We start from the raw sequence: 21,166 nt of genomic DNA, 5'->3' as shown, positions 1-21,166 counted from the left end.
TCTCTCTAAAGTGTTTATAACCTCTCTCTCCTGGTTCTTCTCATATCTTTCTAATCATTGCTGAATCTTCATCTAGATCATAGCTGATATATGTGGACATTTCCAAAGGCTCTGTCCTAGGTTCACTTCTCCCTTTATATTTTTTACCAGGTGATTTCATTAGCTCTCAAATGCTAAAGGTTCAGTTATCTCTGAGATGTTCTCAGTCATATATCTGCCCCCAATCTCTTTCCTAACCACCAGTCTCCCTTCTCCATCTTGCTTCTGAACTTCTAGAACTATATGTCCATTAGACATCTTAAAGTCAGCAAATCTGAAACTCTTTCTTTCCCCCTATAGTTTTATCCTCTTCCTAACTTTGATATAACTTTCTAGGGCAGCACCATTCTTCCAGTAACCTAGGCTAACATCTAGGTGTTGTCCCTTACACATCCCACATATCCAATAAGTTTTGAAGTTCTGAAAGTTCTGCTTCCAAAATTCCTCTTGTACAAACCTTCTTTTCTCCTTTGACATTACCACCATCTTAATGAATGACCTCATCACCTCATTCTGGATTATTGGGAGAACATTTCAGGTGATCTCTCAGCTTTAAGTCTCTATTTTAGCCCTTTCCTATTAAGATATTAAAATAATCTTCCAAAATACAGGTCTGACCATATCATGAATTTCTTTTAAGGGTATGATCTTTCCTCTGGGATATCTTAATCCCTTCTCCTTCCCTTGTTTTTGTCTTGCTTGTGCATCACTATTTATATGGCGTCTTCCTCATTAGAAAATGAATCTCCTGAGAATTTTCCCCACTCCTTTCTTTCAATCCCTAGTACTTAGCATGGTATCTGCTATATAGAATTCATTTAATAAGTTCTTGTTGATTTATTTCTCATCTTTCAGAAGGAGAAAATAATGAAAATATAATTCTGGAATTGATTTTCACAGGAAAAAAAGAAATATTGCAGGGAAGTGGAAATTACTGAAATATTGAGAAAACCCAAGAAAGAAATAGCTATGTTATCTCAGACTAGATGAATATAATGCATGGTCGTTCTTGTATTGTGGACTTTATCAGATATTATTTTATAAAGATCAGATGTAGACTATGCTCTGAAACTATGGAATCAAGATCATGATAAGACAGATGTCAGGCATTCAGACTAAAAATTTCAGCTACAATTTCTAATTGATTCAATAATAATAATAATAATAATAATAATAATAATAATAATATAAACAGAGTGGTATGTTAGTCCAAAGAGGCTTATCTTTTGTCTTCCTCAAAACCTCTAGTGGAATGGTCAATGACCCAAAGTTTATATATGTTTATGATGCTTACTGATGAACTCACACTATAAAAGGACAATAAAAGAAAGAAATGATTTTTCAAGCCTTTACTACATGTCACATACTATGCTAAGTATTTTAGAAACATTTCATTGGGATTTTCACAATAATTATGAAAGAGAAGTACAATTATTAGCCTCACTTTTTACTTGAGGAAATTTAGGCAGATTGAAGTTAAGCAACTTGTGCATTAGTAGCCGATATATTTCTGAACTGATCTGAAGTCAGTTCTTGTCTCCAGGACCTACACTCTTTCCAGTGTGCCATCTAATTGACAGATAAAGATTTTTACTAAAAAGATAGCAAGATTCAATATCCTCAATTAACTGTGGCCATAATTCCAAGAATTCAATGAGAAAATCTAGTTTTTTTTTTTTTTTTTTTTATTCTCTATAGACCTCTGATGAATTTTATTATGGGAAATATCCAGAGTAAAGTTAGGTGAAGGAAAAATGTACAATATTGTAAAAGATTTCAGTAATGTCTATTTTTCTCCCTTTATTGCAGTTTCTTCATTGAATCTTGAGGTTTTTTTCTCAGGGCAGAAATATTTATGCATGGCATGGGAGGGAAAAAAAGATTTGTTATATAGCCATCCAAATGTTATTTTAATACAAAATGAGTTAGAAAAGGGACACTAACAATGGATTGAGTTTTCTACAACTCCACCACAACAGGCCCCAAAGCTGTGCTTTTTTTAACTAGAACAAAATAAAACCTGAACAAATAGACCCTTAAAGACTTTTAACACCCAGAGAATCATTAATGGGCCCAATTTTATTGGATCTCTGGTATGTATCTTATCTATTGTTAACAAATTTGAATTTATCCTTAAACTTTTCAACCAATTTTCTATATCAATAGCATATATCATACAAACATATCCAATGAGAGTATTTTTTTTTCTTTTTGTAAATGTTTTATTGATGTTCTTTAAAAAAAACAACATAGAACTTTCATTTAGCTATTTTTAAGACTCTTTCCACCCTGTCCTCCACTAGGGCCTTCTTTCTAAAGCAAAACATGATCAAATAAGTACTCATCATCATCACCTGCAAAATTTTATTCTTTATTTCAGCCACATAACTAAATAAGTACATACTTTATATCATCTTACTATATAGTCTTACTATATCCAAGTTCTAACTTTGGGAATTTGAATTTAATATCACAACATTGAATGTCCCACTTCTTCCATTCTCTTGTTCAAACTAAACATATTCATTATCCTCATCATTATTTCCATGTCCTATGGATATCACATCTTTGTTCCTTCAACCAATTTCCAAAATTCTGGTGTAACATTTTCCAATGCAGATTTGACAATGCAGGATGCCTTTTCATTTTATTAGCTATTTGTTTCCCTAAAACTTCGTGTGATTGTGATTTTTCAGTATCTCTGATCTGCAATTGCTTCATCCCTGCCTTTAACCCTTTACCTGATTTTTCCATTCTTGCTCCCCCAGGACTACCAGGAAACACTGGAGAAAGTATTGAAATCCAACTTACTTCATCTGAATTTCATGATTCAATTTTTAAGTTTCTTTTTTGTTAGTTTTAACCCAAACATCTGATCTTTTGGATAATTTGATGTTACATAGACACCTCAAACTCAACATGTACAAACAAAACTCATGATCTTTACCTCCATATCCTACTCCTCTTCTGAGATTAGCAATTTCAGATATAAAGAAGCATTCATCTTTTCAGTCATCTAGGTTCACAATCTTAAAATCATTTTCAACTCTTCCCTATTTCATCTTGTATTTGTCAAGTCTTAATGTCTTTAGTTCTATAACTCTCATAACATCACACTTTGTTCATTCACATATCCACCAAATCTGTTCAGGCCCCATAGACTTTACTCAGAAGTATGACAACACCCTAATAATTAGTCCCTACTCTTTAAAGTGTTCTGAGAGACTTTCCTGAAATTGAAGTCTGACCAGCTAGTGCTCTGTAAACTCTAATGACACTCAGTTTTCTCTAAAATCAAATAAAAATTATCTTAAGCCATCTCCCATCCTTTGCACAGACTGTAATATCCTGTGCATTATATAATCTCTTTGCATTATATAATCCTTCCTCTTCACTCTTCTATGCTCTTCACAATTATCTTGTATATATCTATTTATTTTGCATATGCTCAAATAAGGAACTGCTTAGAAACTGTATGTGACTTTACAGGTTTGCATAGATAGAACACATTAGAGACACAATTCAAACCCAGCTCTTCTGGACTCATTTATCTTCTCTGCAATCTCACTGAAAGATTGTTTGCAGAATAGTTGAAAGTGGAGACTGTTTTTCTTTGTAAACACAGCATTTAGCACAGTGTATGGCCCATGTTAGATGTTTAATAAATGCGTTTTGATGTTGATTCTGTTTTCTTCTACCTATTATTGAGCTCCACATATAATAAGCACACCTATATTTTCAAATCATTAATTAAAAATATTGAATGGCACAGGACCAATGATAAAACACTTGTACCAACACTCTTTAGAATATTATTCATACTGACAGTGAACTTTTAATCAATATTCTTTGTGTGCACTTGTTCTACCATCTGTGAATCTACCTAGAAACCATGTGATCCAGCTCACATTTTACCATGTTATCTACAAGTATTATAAAGTGTTTTCCTCAAATGATGTGATATATATTTCATTGTTTTAGTCTGTCAACCTAGTAAACATGTTGAAAAGGGAAATAAGATTTTATAAATGCATGTGCTTACGTCAAGTATTGTTAATGATTGGAAACGCTTCTTTAAATTTAGAGAGAGACCCCTATCACTCTTTTTAGATCAGCAGCATTTCTCAAAGACTTCTTTTCCCTCCTGTTCATAGTATCAAGGAAACACTGGGTTCTTGAAGGCCATGGCAATGATCAAGTTCTGACAATTCCTTGTCAATTGGAAAAACTTTGTGTATAGGCCTGTTTCCAGGCTTTGTCTATTGTTTAAAGACCAGCTTAATGAAATTGAAAGAATTTCATCATCAGTCTGAGTCCCTAGCAAATTTTGTTTGATTGTAGCAATTCCCAAAGATATGTGGTCACAAAAGGCTGATAATTTACATTACTAGAGAAGTCACCATACTGATAATATCCCAACTTTTACAAGTGTTAATGAATTATAGAAGAATCCTCTTTCTGAAAAGTTTTCTTATGTAAGGTCTAACTTACATAAACAGGCTTTGTCTATTGTTTAAAGACCAGCTTAATGAAATTGAAAGAATTTCATCATCAGTCTGAGTCCCTAGCAAATTTTGTTTGATTGTAGCAATTCCCAAAGATATGTGGTCACAAAAGGCTGATAATTTACATTACTAGAGAAGTCACCATACTGATAATATCCCAACTTTTACAAGTGTTAATGAATTATAGAAGAATCCTCTTTCTGAAAAGTTTTCTTATGTAAGGTCTAACTTACATAAACAGCAAGTGTCTAATATGATATAAAAGCTGTTTCATTTATAAAATTCCATGACTCCAGACACATAAATTAGGAGGCTCCCAAATTGCATGGAAAATGCTAAGCCCCATGTGAAAAGGAAATAACAGAATTGGGACATCAGGACAATATATTAGTTTGCTACTGAAATCAAGATACTAACAAAATAGGATGAATTCAAGGTTTAAACTTAGCATTAGATATTTTAAATAAAATCAGTTATTTTGAATGTCACACAAACCTCAAAATAGTTTCTGTCTCTATGTTTTTGTGTTTCTATATCTCTCTTCCCCTTTCTCATAAGTATTTCATTCAGGGATTTGTCAATTAAGTATCACTTTTTATTTCCTTGTTTGTCATCATATGAGTTCTAAGCATCAATAATTTTTGCTCCCCCCACCTTGTCAGATAGATTGATTGTACACATCATCCCTCATATAAAGACATTAGAATGAAAATCACATACTTATGTCTATACCCCATTTCCTCCTAGAAAGGAAAAACAACTTAATTAAACCAAAATGTATGTGACTTTTAAAATTTATTTTTATGGCATTCATTTAAAAATATGAATTGTCACATAATATACTGATTCTTTAGGATTAAGCTGACATTGCTTTATCCCCAATAAAATATGATTTCCCTTGCCATATATATTTTTTTAATTTGCTGCAGGGAATTTGCTATACTGCATTAACATATCACACATGGGAAATATACAAGATAAGTGGGAAGAGGTAAGTAAAAATATTTTGTAATATTAGAATTAATGATCTATTCATACTTTGAGACAACAGTGTTTGCTGAAAATAGGTTGATTAATACATAATTGTAACAAATTATTTCTAATTACTAATAGTTAGAAATGGAACGAAGGATATCATTGGGCTGAAGAAAATAGCCAGATAGGTTTCATCTCAAAGGGTCCCACTAAAACTAGGAGTCCAGTAGTTAACAGGCAGACAAAGAGCTTCCCATGACACTTCACAGAGAAGTCCAAAAAAGGCTATATTTCAGCACAAGATCAATGAAATATAGATTAGACCAATATTCCAAATATCTACAGAATTTATCTTCTTTTCTGAGCCAGATACTAACTATGTAGTTTGTAAAAACATTGACTTACTGATAAGTTTTTAAAAGTAGCATATAATTTAATTCTCTATATCCTTAGAGGAAACAATTGCAGTCTCAGGGGAGCAGGAACTCTGGTTACAATTCCAGTTTTAATAGAGTGCTTGTGGTCACTCGCAAACTACTGCACAGTATAGAAGAGTAATAAATACAACCTTACCTAGATCATACCACCTTGGAAGAGTAAAAAACTTACAGATTCCCACAATTACCTCTAAAAAAATACAAAACACGAAGTTTAGGACACTGACCCCTCTACTTGGAAAGCAGAACCCTGCTTTAAACAGAATTAAAAAGTCAAGTAATAAACTGGAAAATTAGCAGACAATAACAAAAAAAAAATTCTGAACATAGAAATTTACTTTGGTGACAAGAAAGATCAAAACACATTCAGAAGATGACGACAGTCAAAATTCCTGCATTCAAAGACACACATACAAAATATATATATATATATATATATATATATATATATATATATATATATATATATATATGTAAATTGGCTTCAGGCCACAGAAGAGCTGAAAAAGGATCTTAAAAATCACATAAGGAAGATAATAGAAAAATTGGGAAGAGAAATGTGAGTGTAGCAAGAAAATTATGGAAACAAAGTCAACAACTTATTAAAGATAATGCCTAAAAAACAGACTAGACTAAATAATAAAAGAAGTAAAAAAAAAAAAAGATCTAATGAAGAGAGGAATACCTTAAAAACAACAGAATTAGCTAAATTGAAAATGATATACAAAAATTCATTGAAGAGAACTCTTTAAAAAAGTAGAATTGGCAAAATGGAAAGGAGGTACAAAAAACCCATTGAAGAAAATAAATCCTAAAAAGTTAAAATAGGACAAGTAGAAACTAATGACTTTATGACTTAAAATTAAAAGAATGAAAAAAAGCAAAAGAAAATGTGAAATATCTCATGAATAAAACAACTGACCTGGAAAATAGATCCAAAAAAGATGATTTAAAAAATTTTGGAGAAAATTTAGAACTTAAAATTTGGAAAAAACAACAACAACAACAACAAAAAAAAAACAACAGAATGTTAATTTTTTTTACATGTAAGTGGGAAAAATAAAATATTAAATAAATAGAGATGAAAAGACAGAACAAAAATGATTAATTGGGGTTTGACAATAGTGTCAAAGATCTAGGATTATACCACCTTGGAAGTACCAGAAACTTCCAGCCTGCTCCTTCCAGAATCAGTTTTCAACAGCAATATGAAACAGCCTGAAGTTTATTTTATTATTTTTAAAATGTAGTTGTGTTTAACAAATATTGCTTTATGAATTATGTTGGAGAGAAAAATTAGAAAACCATGGGAGAATTTCAAAAATCAGGAAAAAGAAGTAAAAATAGCATGTTTTGATTTATACTCAAATTCATAGTTCTTTTTCTGTATGCAGATGGCATTTTCTGTCCAAAGTCTATTGGGATTGTTTTGGATCATTGAACCACTGAGAAGAACCAAGTGTTTCATAGTTGATCATTGCACATTCTTGCTGTTATTATGTATCACATAATACTCCTAGTTTTGCTTGTTTCACTGAACATCAGTTCATGTAAATCTTTTCAGACCTTTCTAAAATTAGCTCTTTCATCATTTTTATAGTTAAATATTCCATTATCTTCATATACCATGGCTTGTTCAACCATTCCTCAATTGAGGGGCATCTACTCCTTTTCCATTCTTTGCTGCCACAAAAAGAGCCACTACAGACATTTTTGCACGTGTGGATTCTTTTTCCTCCTTTAATATTTCCTTGGGCTACAGATTCAGAAATGGCACTCCTGGGTCAAAGAAGAATATAAACAGTCTAACTTTACTGAAACACTTATGATTATTCTCTCATGTTGACCTTTTTAATGCTTCTCATGAGTCTTCTGTTTGAATGTCTAATTTTGTGTTCAGCTGTGGTCTTCTCATCAGGAATAATTGCAAATTTAGTTCATTAAATAGTTACTTTTCCCTGAAGTATTATATTCAGTATCCTAGATCCTTTGCCTTCTGAAATATCATATTCTAATCCTGAGGATCTCTGAAACACTTTCAGAGGGCCTACAAATTCAAAATTAGAGTTTTTTGTTACTAATATGATAAATATCTATAACTATAACCCTCATAAACAAAAATTGTTAGACAGATTCTCCAGAATATTAATAGTATAAAGATATTGAGAATAAACGGTTGAGAATCACTGTTTTAAGCCCTCTTCACCTTCAACATGAAAGGCATTATATCTTTCACAATTCTATCTATGTATGGCACCACAACATTTTATTTGTTTCTTTCTGGTGGCTTGATGTTTTTTCTCCTTTTTCTGGGAACCCTAGAATTTGGCTATAATGTTCCTGAGAATTTTCATTTTGGAATCTTGTTCAGGAAGTGATTATTAGATTGTTTCAATTTCTATTTTACTCTCTAGATCTAACAAAATATTGGATTGTTTTTCTTGATAATTTCCTGAAATGTGAATTCTCAGCTTTTTTCTTTGATCATAACTTTCAAGTAATCCAAACATTCTTTTTTCTTTCTTGTTTGTCCATTAATTCTTAAATTATCACTATTGATCTATTTTCCAGGCCAGCTGATTTTTCTGATGAGATACTTCAGAATTTATTATATGTTTCCATCCTTTTAAGTTTATTTTACTGTGAATGATTCATTGAGTAGTTCGCTCCAACTCAGCAATTATAAAAATTTTTAAGGAATTATTTCCTTCATAGTGATTATTTTACTTTTTTTTTTTTTTTTTTTTTTTGTAGTTGGCCCAATCTGGATTTTAAGGAGTTATTTTCTTCAGTCAATACATATGTATCCCTTTTTCCATTTAACCTGTTTTGCTTCTTAAGGAGTTCTTTTCTAAAGTGAATTTTTGTGTCTCTTTTAGAAGTAGGCAAAAATCTACTTTTAAGATGTTATTTTATTTAGATATTTCATTTAGTTATTTTAGTGCCTCTTTTATCAAGCAATTAGTTATTTTTTTCATAATTTTCTTGCATCACTCGCATCCTTTTCCAATTTTTCCTCTGCCACTCTTGGCTTTTTCTTTAATTTTTGCAAGAATTCTTGATGGTTTGGTGTCCAATTAGAATTTTATAAAGCTTTGTTTGTAATACTGTTTTTTTTTTCCTTTTTTGAGTTTATATATCTTGGTCTTCCCTGCCCCTATATTAATGGTCAAATTGCTTTATATATATTTATATATTACTGTTTATTCATCTTTACAATATATTTTCTGAACTTTATATTAAAATTGGACTTGGCTCACCTAGAGGTGAAGAGGTACTGTCCTAAACTTCAGGCTTTTCCCTAATTGATAAATGGGCAAAGGATTTGAACAGACAATTTTCAGATGATGAAATTAAAGTCATATAAAATTCTCTAAATCAAAAATTGATTAAAGAAATGTAAATTAAACAACTTTGAGATACCACCTCAAAACTCTTACATTGACTAAGATGACAAAAAAAGATAATGATAAATGTTGAAAGGGAGGTGGGAAAACTGGGATACCAATCCAATTGATAGAGTTGTGAAATGATCCAGTCACTTTGGAGAGCAATGTGGAATTCTACCCAAAAGGATAAAAAGCTGGGATTCCTCTCTGGGAAGATGATATATGCACCTCCTCAGAACATTATCATTATTAGAGCAGTTAAAAAGAATTTTGGAGACAATAGGCATGGATATGATTTCATTATGTTTTTATGATATCCAAAATAAATGAAGTAAGAAATAATTCATTAGAACAAGGGGAAAGGAAGAATAGAATGGGAAAAATTTTCTCCCAAAAAAGAAACATTTAAGGAAGAACTTTTATAGTAGAGGGGAAAATGGGAAATAAGTTGCGTTGGCAATACTTAAACCTCACTCTCTTCAGAATTCATTTGAATAAAAGAATACTTTCACACACTCAGTTGTGTATATAAATTAACTTAATAAATTTAGAAATAGAAGGGGATGAGCATTAGAGAAAGGCACAGGTAAATGAGAGGACAGAACAAGGGAGTTCAGAAATTATAAGAGTAGATTTGGTTAGGTAATAAAATGGGAAAAACAACAACACAGCTGTGGAAAGATAATTTTTAATTGTTTAAAATGTATAGAAAATGGGGAAAAAACAACCTAACAATTTGTTCTTTATAAGAAATGCATTTAAAACATAAAAGATTCTTCCAGTGTTAGATAAATTGGATGAGAATTAATTATATTTTAGCTGAATCCAAAGAAAGAAGTAATAATTATGCTCTCATGAAAGACAATAATAAAAATAGATATTATAGAAAATGGTGTTTAAATATACCATAGAATGATAAAATATTAATATTTTGCAACAAATGACATGACATGTAAGTTCTGAAAGAAAAAAAACACTAAATTATGAGAAGATTGACAAAGGAAGAAAATAATTATTAGTAACTTAAACATATATTTTTTGGGCTTAGACAAATCTAACAGAAAGAGAAACATGAAAGGAGGTAATGATCTGAACATAACAGTATTAAAAGGGCATATAGTAGGTGACTAGTTATTATTGAATGAAAATCTTAAGGATTACAACTCATTTATTTTTACTTTTGACACTGCTAAATCATAAAAAAGTTATGCGTTATCTATTTTGTACTTTGTAAAAAAGAGCTAAATCAATAAGTTGATTACAATTTATAAAGCTCCTACTATGTGCCAGGCATTAACTCTATGCATATAAAGGAAAGAGGAGAAATTGCTTCTCTCAGGAACTCACAATTTAGTGACAAAAGAGAGGTGGATGTGGAGAAAAGATATGAGATGTGTTTTAGATATGTATATTTGTTCAGAAAATCCCTGCTCTTAAAAGATAACATTCTCAGTTATAAGTTAGATGGAAAGGTTCCATAGTGTTAAGTACATGGCAAAACAGATTGCAAAATCTCTTTTTTAATTATTTCTTCTGAAAAGTCATGTCAGGTTCTTATTGAAATAGGGGATTTTCAATTATTTCTGTTGAAAAGATCAAATCTGAAAAGAAATTCTGATCTTCAAATACAGAACTCAAGAGAAGCACAAAAAAAAAGTAAAAGGGGAACAAAAACTATGTTTTTTTAAGGGTTAAAATGTTTATATCCCTATATAGGAAGATTATATGTTTAACTTTTGAGAATTTTAGCTTTGTTAGGAATATACATAGAGGGACTAGGTATAATTTGACTTTATTGTAATGATATTAAAAAAAACAAAAAAACAAAAACAAAAAAAAAACAACAACAACAACCTAGGGTTGGAAAATGGGATTATACTGGAAGAAGAGAAAAGGGGAGGTAAAATAGGATAAATTACAACACGTAAAAAAAAAAAAAAAAAAGACCTATTACAATTGAGGGAAAGATGTGAGGGGAATGAGCACTTTTTGAAACTTAATTTCATTAGATCTGACTCAAAGAGAGAGTATCACATCTATCTAGTTTGATATAGAATCTTGTCTTATTGGGAAGTAGGAGGGGAAAGGGGAAAGGAAAGGGTGAAGCTAATAAAAGAAAGAACAAAAATAGAAAGTAAAGGGATAAGAAGGGGATGTTTTGAAAAAAGTAAGAGTAGATTGAGAGAGATGGTGATCAGAAGCAAAACATTAATGAGGAGGGAAAGGGGAAAAAAAAGAGAGAAAAATATATATTGGGAAAATATTTAGTAATTTTGATTGTGAATGTGAATGGGATGAGCTCTTCCATAAAATGAGAGCAGAAAGCAGAGTTGATTAAAAGCCAAAATCCTACAATATGTTGCTTACAAGAAAAAACCTTTAAGAGTAAATGTTGGAAAATAATCTATTATGCTTCAAGTGAAATTAAAAAAAAAAAAAAAAAAAAAAAAAGCTGAGGTATCATTTCCTAATCTCAGATCAAGCAAAAGTAAAAATAGATCTAATTAAAACACATAAGGAAGGAAACTACATTTTGGTAAAGGGTACCATGGATAATGAAGTAATATCGATACTAAATATATATGCAGCAAATGGAATAGTATCCAAATTCCTAGACAAGTTAAAAGAACTGCAGAAAGAAATAGCAAAACTATACTAGTGGGGAATCTCAAACTTGCTCTATCACAACTAGACAAATCAAAACACAAAATAAACAAGAAAGAAGAAGCTAAATAGAACTAAATAGAACAGTTAGGTATGATAGATTTGGAGAAAATTAAATGGGGAGAGAAAAGAATGTATTTTTTTCTTGTGATATACGGAACCTACCTCAAAACTGATCATGTATTAGAGCATTAAAAACATCAAAATCAATGACAGTAAGGCAGAAATAGTAAATATTTTTCAGATCTTTTTCAGATCATGATGCAATAAGAATTACATGTAATAAAGGGCTAGGGAAAATAGACCAAAAATTAAATAGAAATTAAACAATCTAATCCTAATGAATGAATGTGTGAAACAACAAATCATGGAGACAACCAATAATTTAATTCAAGAGAATGACAATAATATGATGACATACCAAAATTTGTGGGACACAGCCAAGACAGTTTATGAGAAATTTTATATCTCTGGATGGTTACTTCAATAACATAGAGAAAGAGAAATTCAAAGAATTGGGAATGCAAATTAGAAAGTTAGAAAAAGAGAAAATTAAAAACCTCCAATTAAACACCAAATTTGAAGTGAAGTGAGTAGAACCAAGAAAATGAATATTGAAAATATATGAACCTTTAGTTAATTTGATTAGGAAAAAAAACAAAGAAGAAAATCAAATTGCCAGTATCAAAAATGGAAAGGATGAAATTACCACCAATGAAAAGAAATTAAGGCAATAATTAGGAACTATTTTGCCTAGCTGCATGCCAATAAATTTAATAATCTAAATAAAATGGATAAATACCTACAAAAATAAAGATTGCCCAGAGTAATGGAGGAGAAAGTAAATTACTTATATAATCCCATTTTAGAAAAAGAAATAGGACAAGCTATTAATCAACTCCCTAAGAAAAAATCTCCAGGACTAGATGGATTTATAAGTTTTCTACCAAAAATTTAAAGAACAATTAATTTCATTGCCATGCAAAGTATTTGGAAAAGTAGGGGGAAAAAAAGAGTCCTACCAAATTCCTTTTATGGCACAGATATGTTGCTGATATCTAAACCAGGTCAGGTCAAAACAGAGAAATAAAATTATAGACCAATTTACCTCATGAATATTGATGCAAAAATCTTAAAGAAATATTAGCAAAGACATTACAGCAAATTATACCAGAATGATAATGACCAAGTAGGATTTATACCAGGAATGTAGGATTGGATCAATATTAGGAAAACTATTAGCAAAATTGAATATAAAATAACAAAACTAACAAAAATCATATGATTATCTCAATATAAGCAGAAAAAACATTTGAAATCCATTCCTACTAAAATCCAACATCTGTTCCTATTTTTTAAAAAATGAGACATAGGAATAAATGGAGTTTTCCTTAAAATGGTCAGTAAAATCTAACTCAAACCACCAGCCAGCATTGTATGTAATGGGGATAAACAAGAAGCATTCTCAATAAGATCCGGGGTGAAACAAGGTAGCTCATTATCACCGTTACTATTCCATATTGTATAAGAAATACTAGCTTTGACAATAACAGAAGAAAAATAAATTTAAGGAATTAGAGTAAGTAATGAGGAAACCAAATTATCAGTCTTTGCAGATGATATTATGGCATATTTAGAGAATCCTACAGAATCAACTAAAAACTACTAGAAATAATTTACCATTTTAGCAATGTTTCAGGATACAAAATAAATCCACATAAATCATCAGCATTTCTATATGTTATCAATAAAGTCTAGCAGCAAGAGATACAAAGAGAAATTCCATTTAAAATGTGTTAAATGTATTGGACTACTTCCATCTAAGGGAGGGCATGGGGAAATGGGGAGGGGAAATTGGAACACAAGGTTTTGCAAGTACTAATGTTGAAGAATTGTCCACACATATGTTTTGAAAACTAAAAAGCTTTAATAAAAAAAAAAAAAAACTATATGGAGATATCAATAAGGAATGAAAGCAACTCAGTTAAAAAAAAAAGATGAAATGAATAAATCTTGTAAGTATGAAAAATATAAAATAAAATTTGTTAATAATATAAAATATGTGGGAATCTACCTGCCAAGACAAAGTCACAAACCTTATGAACACAGTTAGAAAACATTTTCCATACAAATAAAGTAAAATTTAATCAACTGGAAGAATATCAAATGCTCATACATAGGTTGAGGTAATATAATAAGAATGACATTTCTACATCAGTGTACTTATTCAATGTAATAAGTCAAACTTCCAAGAAAATATTTTACAGAGCTAGAAAAAAAATAACAATGTTCTTCCTTGAAGAACAAAAGGTCAAAAATTTGAAGAGAATTAATGGAAAAAAAAAAAAAAAAAGCAAATGAAGATAGCCTAGCTATATCAAACCTTAAACTATATTATAAAACAGCAGTCATCAAAACCATTTGGTACTGGCTAAGAAATAGAATAGCTGATCAATGGAGGTGAGGCTCACAAGATGCAATAATGAATGACTATAGTAATCTAGGGTTTGATAAATCCAAAGACTCCAGTTTCTCTGATGAGAACTAACTATTTGACAAAAATTGCTGGAAGAATTGGAAAATATTATGGCAGACTCTAGGCAACACCTAACACCCTATACCAAGATAAGGTTGGCATGAATTAGATATAAAGGATAAAACTATAAGCAAATTAGGAGAAAAAGAATAGTATGCCTCTCATATTTGTGGAGAAGGAAGGAATTTATGGCCAAAAAACTAAAGAATATTATGAAATGAAAAATGGATAATTTTGATTATGCTAAATTAAAAATGTTTTGTGCCAACAAAACTATTGCTACCACCAAGATTAGAAGGGAAACAGAAAACTGGGAAAAAAAATTTACATCCAAGATTTCTGATAAAGGCCTCATTTTTAAAACATATAGAGAATTGACTCAAATTTTAAGAATACAAGCCCTTCTCAAATTGATAAGGTCAAAGGACATGAACAGACAATTTTCAATGAAGAAATTAAAAACATTTCTAGCCATTTGAAAATATTCTAATCACTACTGATTAGAGAAGTGAAAATTAAGACAACTTTTAGGTAACACTATACAGATCAGATTGGCTAAGATGACAAGAAAAAAAAATGATTTATGTTGGATGAGATGAGGGAAAATTGGGACACTAATACATTGTTGGTGGAGTTGAGAACTGATTCAACCATTCCAGAGAGCAATTTGGAAATATGACCAAAGGGCTATCAAATTGTGCATATCCTTTGATCCATCATTTTCAGTCTACTGTGTCTGTATCTTAAAGAGATCATATAAAAGGGAAAAGGATCCACATGTGCAAAAATGTTTGTTGCAATCCTTTTTGTAATGTAAGGAAAGGGAGTAGATGCTCATCAATTGGGGAATGGCTGAATAAGTTAGAAGAATATTTGAATGTAATAGAATATTGTTCTATAAGAAATGATCAGCAGGATAATTTCAAAAAGGCCTGGAGAGATTTACATGAAATGATGCTAAGTGAAGTGAGTAGAACCAAGAAAATGAATATTGAACACAGCAACAAGATTATGCAGTGATTAATTCTGTCTCTTTTCAACAGTAAGTTGATTCACGCCAGTTCCAAAAGATTTGTAATGGAGAGAGCCATTTGCATCCAGAAAGAGTACTATGAGAACTGAATATGGATCATAACATACATATATACATACAAAGTCAATAAAAATGTAATAGTAAATATGTAGGTTTATGCACATTTAATATTTAGATATAAAGTAAAAATAAAATTTGGGTGTTGAAGGTTTTTTGTTTGTTTGTTTGTTTTTTTGTTTTGTTTTTTTTTTTTTTTTTCCCTCAGCGGGTACAGTGTGGGGACAAAATAACTATACTGATTAGGTTCATATAGTCATAGTCATTGTTGACTTTTCCATATCTTCCCGCACCCATTAATTGTGTCTATGATTTGCTGTTGCACCCATTCATTCTTTAGGAAGAGATTATTTAGTTTCCAATTACTTTTTGGTCTATTTTGCCCTGACTTTTTACTGAATGTAGTTTTTATTGCATCATGATCTGAAAAGAATTTACTATTTCTGCCTTTCTGCATTTGATTTTGAGGTCTTTATGTCCTAATATATGGTCAAATTTTGTATAGGTTCCATGAATAGCCAAGAAGAAAGTGTACTTCTTTCTGTCTCCATTGTTTTATCCAAAGTTCTCTCATTAACTTTTCTAGTATTCTATTCACCTCTTTAATGTATTTCTTATTTATTTTGTGGTTTGATTTATCTTGTTCTAAGAGTGCAAGGTTGAGATCTCCCACTATTATAGTTTTGCTGTCTATTTCTTCTTGCAGCTCTCTTCTTTAGGAATTTAGATGATATTCTACTTGGTGCATATATATTTAGCATTGATATTGCTTCATTATCTATGGTACCCTTTAGCAAGATATAGTTTCTTTCCTTATCACTTTTAATGAGATCACTTTTTGTTTTTGCTTGATCTGAGATAAGAATGGCTACCCCTGCTTTTTTTGCTTTACCTGAAGCATAATAGAATCTGCTCCAGCCTTTTACCTTTATTCTGTATGTATCACCCTGCTTTAAATGTGTTTCCTATAAACAACATATTGTAAGATTCTGTCTTTTAATCCAGTCTGCTATCTGCTGCCGCTTTATGGGAGAGTTCATCACATTTACCATTAAAGCTATGAATTTACCATTAAAGCTATTTCTTGCCATCTTATTTACCCCAGATTATACTTTTCTGTTTCCTTTTCCACTTAATCCCCTCCCAAACATTTAACTTATGGGCACTACTTTCCTAAAGCAGCCCTCCCCCTTCAGAATCCCTCTGCCTTAGAGTCCCTCCCTCTTTCTTATACCTCTCCCCTACAATTTCTGTATTCCCTTCTATTTAGCCTACTCTTTCCCTTTTTGCTTTTCCCCTCCCACTTTTCAATAAGGTAAGATAAATTTCTCTCTAAACCAAATATATCTAATATTTTCTCTTTGAGCCAAATCTGATGAGAGTAAGATTCACACAATGTTCATCCCCCTCCTTCCTTTTCCTCAGATATAATGTTTCCTTTTCCTCTTTGTGAGATGTAATATCCCTCTTTTTACTTCCACTTTTCCCTTTTTCTCTTATAATCCCCTTTCCACCTCTAGTTCCTTTCTTTAATAATAGTAAAATGAAATTATACATTCACTCTCTATACATTCTATTCACTATCAATACATTCACCCATAACAGAAATACAGTTCTCAAGAGTTCTTTTTACCATTTCATGCTTCTCTTGAGTCAAATTTGTTGTTTAGCTCTGGTCTTTTAATCAGAAATAAATGGAATTCACCTGTTTCATTGAATGCCCATCTTCTTCCCTGGAAGAAAATGCTTAGTTTAGTGAAGTAGTTTATTCTTGGCTGCATTCCAAGTTCTTTTGCCTTTCAGAATAACCAGATTCCAGACCCTTTGATCCTTTAATGTGAAAGCTGCTAGATCCTCGAATGATCCTTATTATGGCTCCTCAGTATTTGAATTGTTTGTTTGTTTGTTTGTTCGTTTTTTTCTGACTGCTTGTAATATCTTTTTCCTTGGTCAGATAGTTCTGAAATTTAGCCACAATATTCCTTGGAGTTTTAATTTTGGGGTCTTTTTCAGAAAGTGTTAGATGAATTCTCTCAATGGCTATTTTACCTTCTGATTCTATGATATCTGGGCAGTTCTCTTTGATGTTTCCTGAAAAATAATGTCTAGGCTTTTTTTTTTTCTTCATGATTTTCAGGGAGTCCAATAATCCTCAGCTTATCTCTCCTGGATCTATTTTCCACATCTATTGTTTTCCTAAGTATGTGTTTAGCATTTTTTTTCTTTTTTTCTTTTTTTTTTTTTTTTTTTTAACTTTTCATGATTTGAAGGCTTTTTCCAAATCCTCTTGCAAAGTTTTCCTTTCCTTACCCATTTTTCTTCTACCTCTCTTTTAAAATCCTTTGTAATTTATTCTAGGAGACCCTTGTGTGGTTGAGACCAGTTTATACAACCCTTTGGGGCTTCATCTGTATACAATCTGCTTTTAGTCTCCTCTGAGTTTGAAATATGTTCTCTTTCAGTATAGATACTGTCTATAGTTAGAATTCGCTTTCCCTTTTTATTCATTTAAAAAAAAAAAGTTGGTATCTACTTTTAGATAGTTTTAGGGCAAGGATGTTCCAAGCTTCCTCTACAGACACCCAGAAGTGGCATCAGATGTGCTGCAATCATGCTGAATCACTACCAGTGCTGGATGGGTGTGGCCAAGTATCGTGAGACTCTGACATTTTGGGGTACACTCTTCATCTTTTGTGTTTGTGTTGGATGTTTTATAACTTCTCTGCTGAGCTACTAGCTACATAGTAGCCAACAGTGTGATAGAGTTGTCCCCGTAGAGTCTCTGCCCCACGGAGACTGCACCACACCCCTGGTCTGCTCAGCATGTGCTGACCTCCATGCTCTACCTCCCCACCTTTTCTGGTATTGTTCAAAATTGTCTTCTGCTGGCAATTTGCTGCACTCCCAATATTCATGAATTCAACCAGTCCAGCACTATTTCAGAGGCTGAATTTCATAATTAGTGTGAGGGTAGTAGGAGAGCACAGAAAGAAGAGTGTGTCCTCTCTACCATCTTGGCTCTGCCCCCAGAATTTATATTTTACTTAAAATTATTTCCACAGAGCAACCATATAGACGTAGTATCATTTTATCTGTCAAGTATTTTTTTATGATATAGAACACATAATGACTTTTTTTGTTGTTGTTATAAATAGGAAAGAATTAAATAACCTTTCCTTGTTTTGAGGCAGTCTTCACATAACAAAGAGCTTTGAATATCCTGGAATGTAAACAAAAGAGAGTTATTCAACCACTGAGAGAAATAGAAAAAGAGGATTATCTTTCCTACTTCTCTGTGTGCCAGACAGAAAATGGGTAAGAATTGCCATTTTGCCAACCTCTTCTCTACACTAATGACTTCCTTCTCTGCCATTTTACTAGTCAAGCAAAGAGGACACTAAAGCGCAGAGTAGAACTCTTGTGTCCTCTTCTTCCAGATCACTTCAAAGACTTTTTATTTATTTATTTTTTATTTTTAATAATATCTATTTCTATAGCCTTTTCCTCATCACTTCTTGGATACATTATTTGTGCCAGGTGGGTCGTCCCATATTAGGGGTAATATAGTTTGAATGCAAATGAAACCATCAATTTAATAGAAGCTACCCTCTCCAATCTAGATAATAACTTGTCACTGGAGCTCTACTAAAAGCCTTAAGCCTATAGGGAATGTAACCAGATGACATTTTCTGGCCTCCTGTTTTTCTACCACCAATCCCCTAATACCCCGTAATCTTGGATTTGACTTGGGGACAGAAAATCACTGCCCTGATTTTGGGGAAGATTCTTATGATTGCCAACAAAAACAAGGCAAAAAGCAAAGAATGGTTATCTAAAGAGCAAAGATAAGCAAGGAATCCAAAATTCAAGTGGTGTGGATATTGTGGCTGAAACTAGCACTGTTTATCACAAGAGATGAAGTCAAACAATTACACCCCTTCTCTTCTTTTCCCTCTCTGAAAAGAAAGTTGAATTTAAGGTCAGAGTTTATGGAAAATGAATGGATGCCCATCAATTGGAGAATGGTTGGGTAAATTATGGTATATGAATGTTATGGAATATTATTGCTCTGTCAGAAATGACCAGCAGGATGAATACAGAGAGGTTTGGAGAGACTTGCATGAACTGATGCTAAGTGAAATGAGCAGAACCAGGAGATCATTATACACTTCAACAACAATGCTATATGAGGATATATTCTGATGGAAGTGGATATCTTCAACATAGAGAAGATCCAATTCACTTCCAGTTGATCAATGATGGACAGAAACAGCTACACCCAGAGAAGGAACACTGGGAATTGAATGTAAACTGTTTGCACTACTGTCTTTCTACCTAGGTTACTTATGCCTTCAGAATCCAATTCTTACTATGCAATAAGAAAATTGGATTTACACACATATATTGTATCTAGGTTATACTGTAACACATTTAATATGTATTTAATACATTAATACATAACACATTTAATATGTATGGGATTGCCTGTCATCTAGGGAAGGGAGTAGAGAGAGGGAGGGGAAAATTTGGAAAAATGAATACAAGGGATAATGTAAAAAAAAATTACTCATGCATATGTAGTCAAAAAATTATAATTATAAAATTAATTTAAAAAAGGTCAGAGTTTAAATGTCTTGTTTCTATTAGGGTTTAGAAAGCCTTAACTTTTGTTCTAAATGTTTATTCTCTAAGCTGAAAAATGTGATAAAACTAATGACAAATATCAATCTAAAGTGAAGCAATGTTAATTAAAGCTAGTAAAACTGAGAAAGATGGAGATTCCTTGCTTTGAGATAAAAGTATTTTGCTTCTTATCTGGGAGACTTGGAGACATACCATATGAGAATTGTGTGGTAATGGGAGAGTCCAAGGTTATTTTCTTTGCCTAGCAAAGAACTTGAGACCAAGGGTCTCTTACTAAAAAGCCATGTTGTACAAGAAGGAATATGCAAACTCCTAATAGAAAATGAAATTCTAGGGACAATTAGGTTATAAAGTAGCTAGATCTCAGAGCCTGGAGTCGAGAAGACCTGAATCTGAGTCCAGCTTCAAACACTTACTAGTTCTATGACCTGAGCAACTCACTTAACCTCTTTTTGCCTCAGTTTTCAATTATAAAATGGAGATAATAATAGCACTTATCTCCTAGGTTTGTAATGAAAATCAAATGACATCCTCAAATGAGAATCAAATCACTTAACATAATACTTAAAATAAAGTAGGAATTTAATAAATGTTTATTCAATTCTATTCTGCCCACAAGTGGAAATGATATATCCAGGCATACTCTGTTGGGTCCTCTAGATTGGCAGTGCCACCTGGTGTTTTATTCAGCCATGCTACCTTCCTTCCATCCTTCCTTCCATCCTTCCTTCCATCCTTCCTTCCTTCCTTCCTTCCTTCCTTCCTTCCTTCCTTCCTTCCTTCCATCCTTCCTTCCATCCTTCCTTCCTTCCTTCCTTCCTTCCTTCCTTCCTTCCTTCCTTCCTTCCTTCCTTCCTTCCTTCCATCCTTCCTTCCATCCTTCCTTC

The sequence above is a fragment of the Sminthopsis crassicaudata genome, chromosome 1, assembly GCF_048593235.1.
Source record: "Sminthopsis crassicaudata isolate SCR6 chromosome 1, ASM4859323v1, whole genome shotgun sequence".
NCBI classification, from domain to species: Eukaryota; Metazoa; Chordata; class Mammalia; order Dasyuromorphia; family Dasyuridae; genus Sminthopsis; species Sminthopsis crassicaudata.
Note: the sequence above shows the minus strand (reverse complement) of the source record.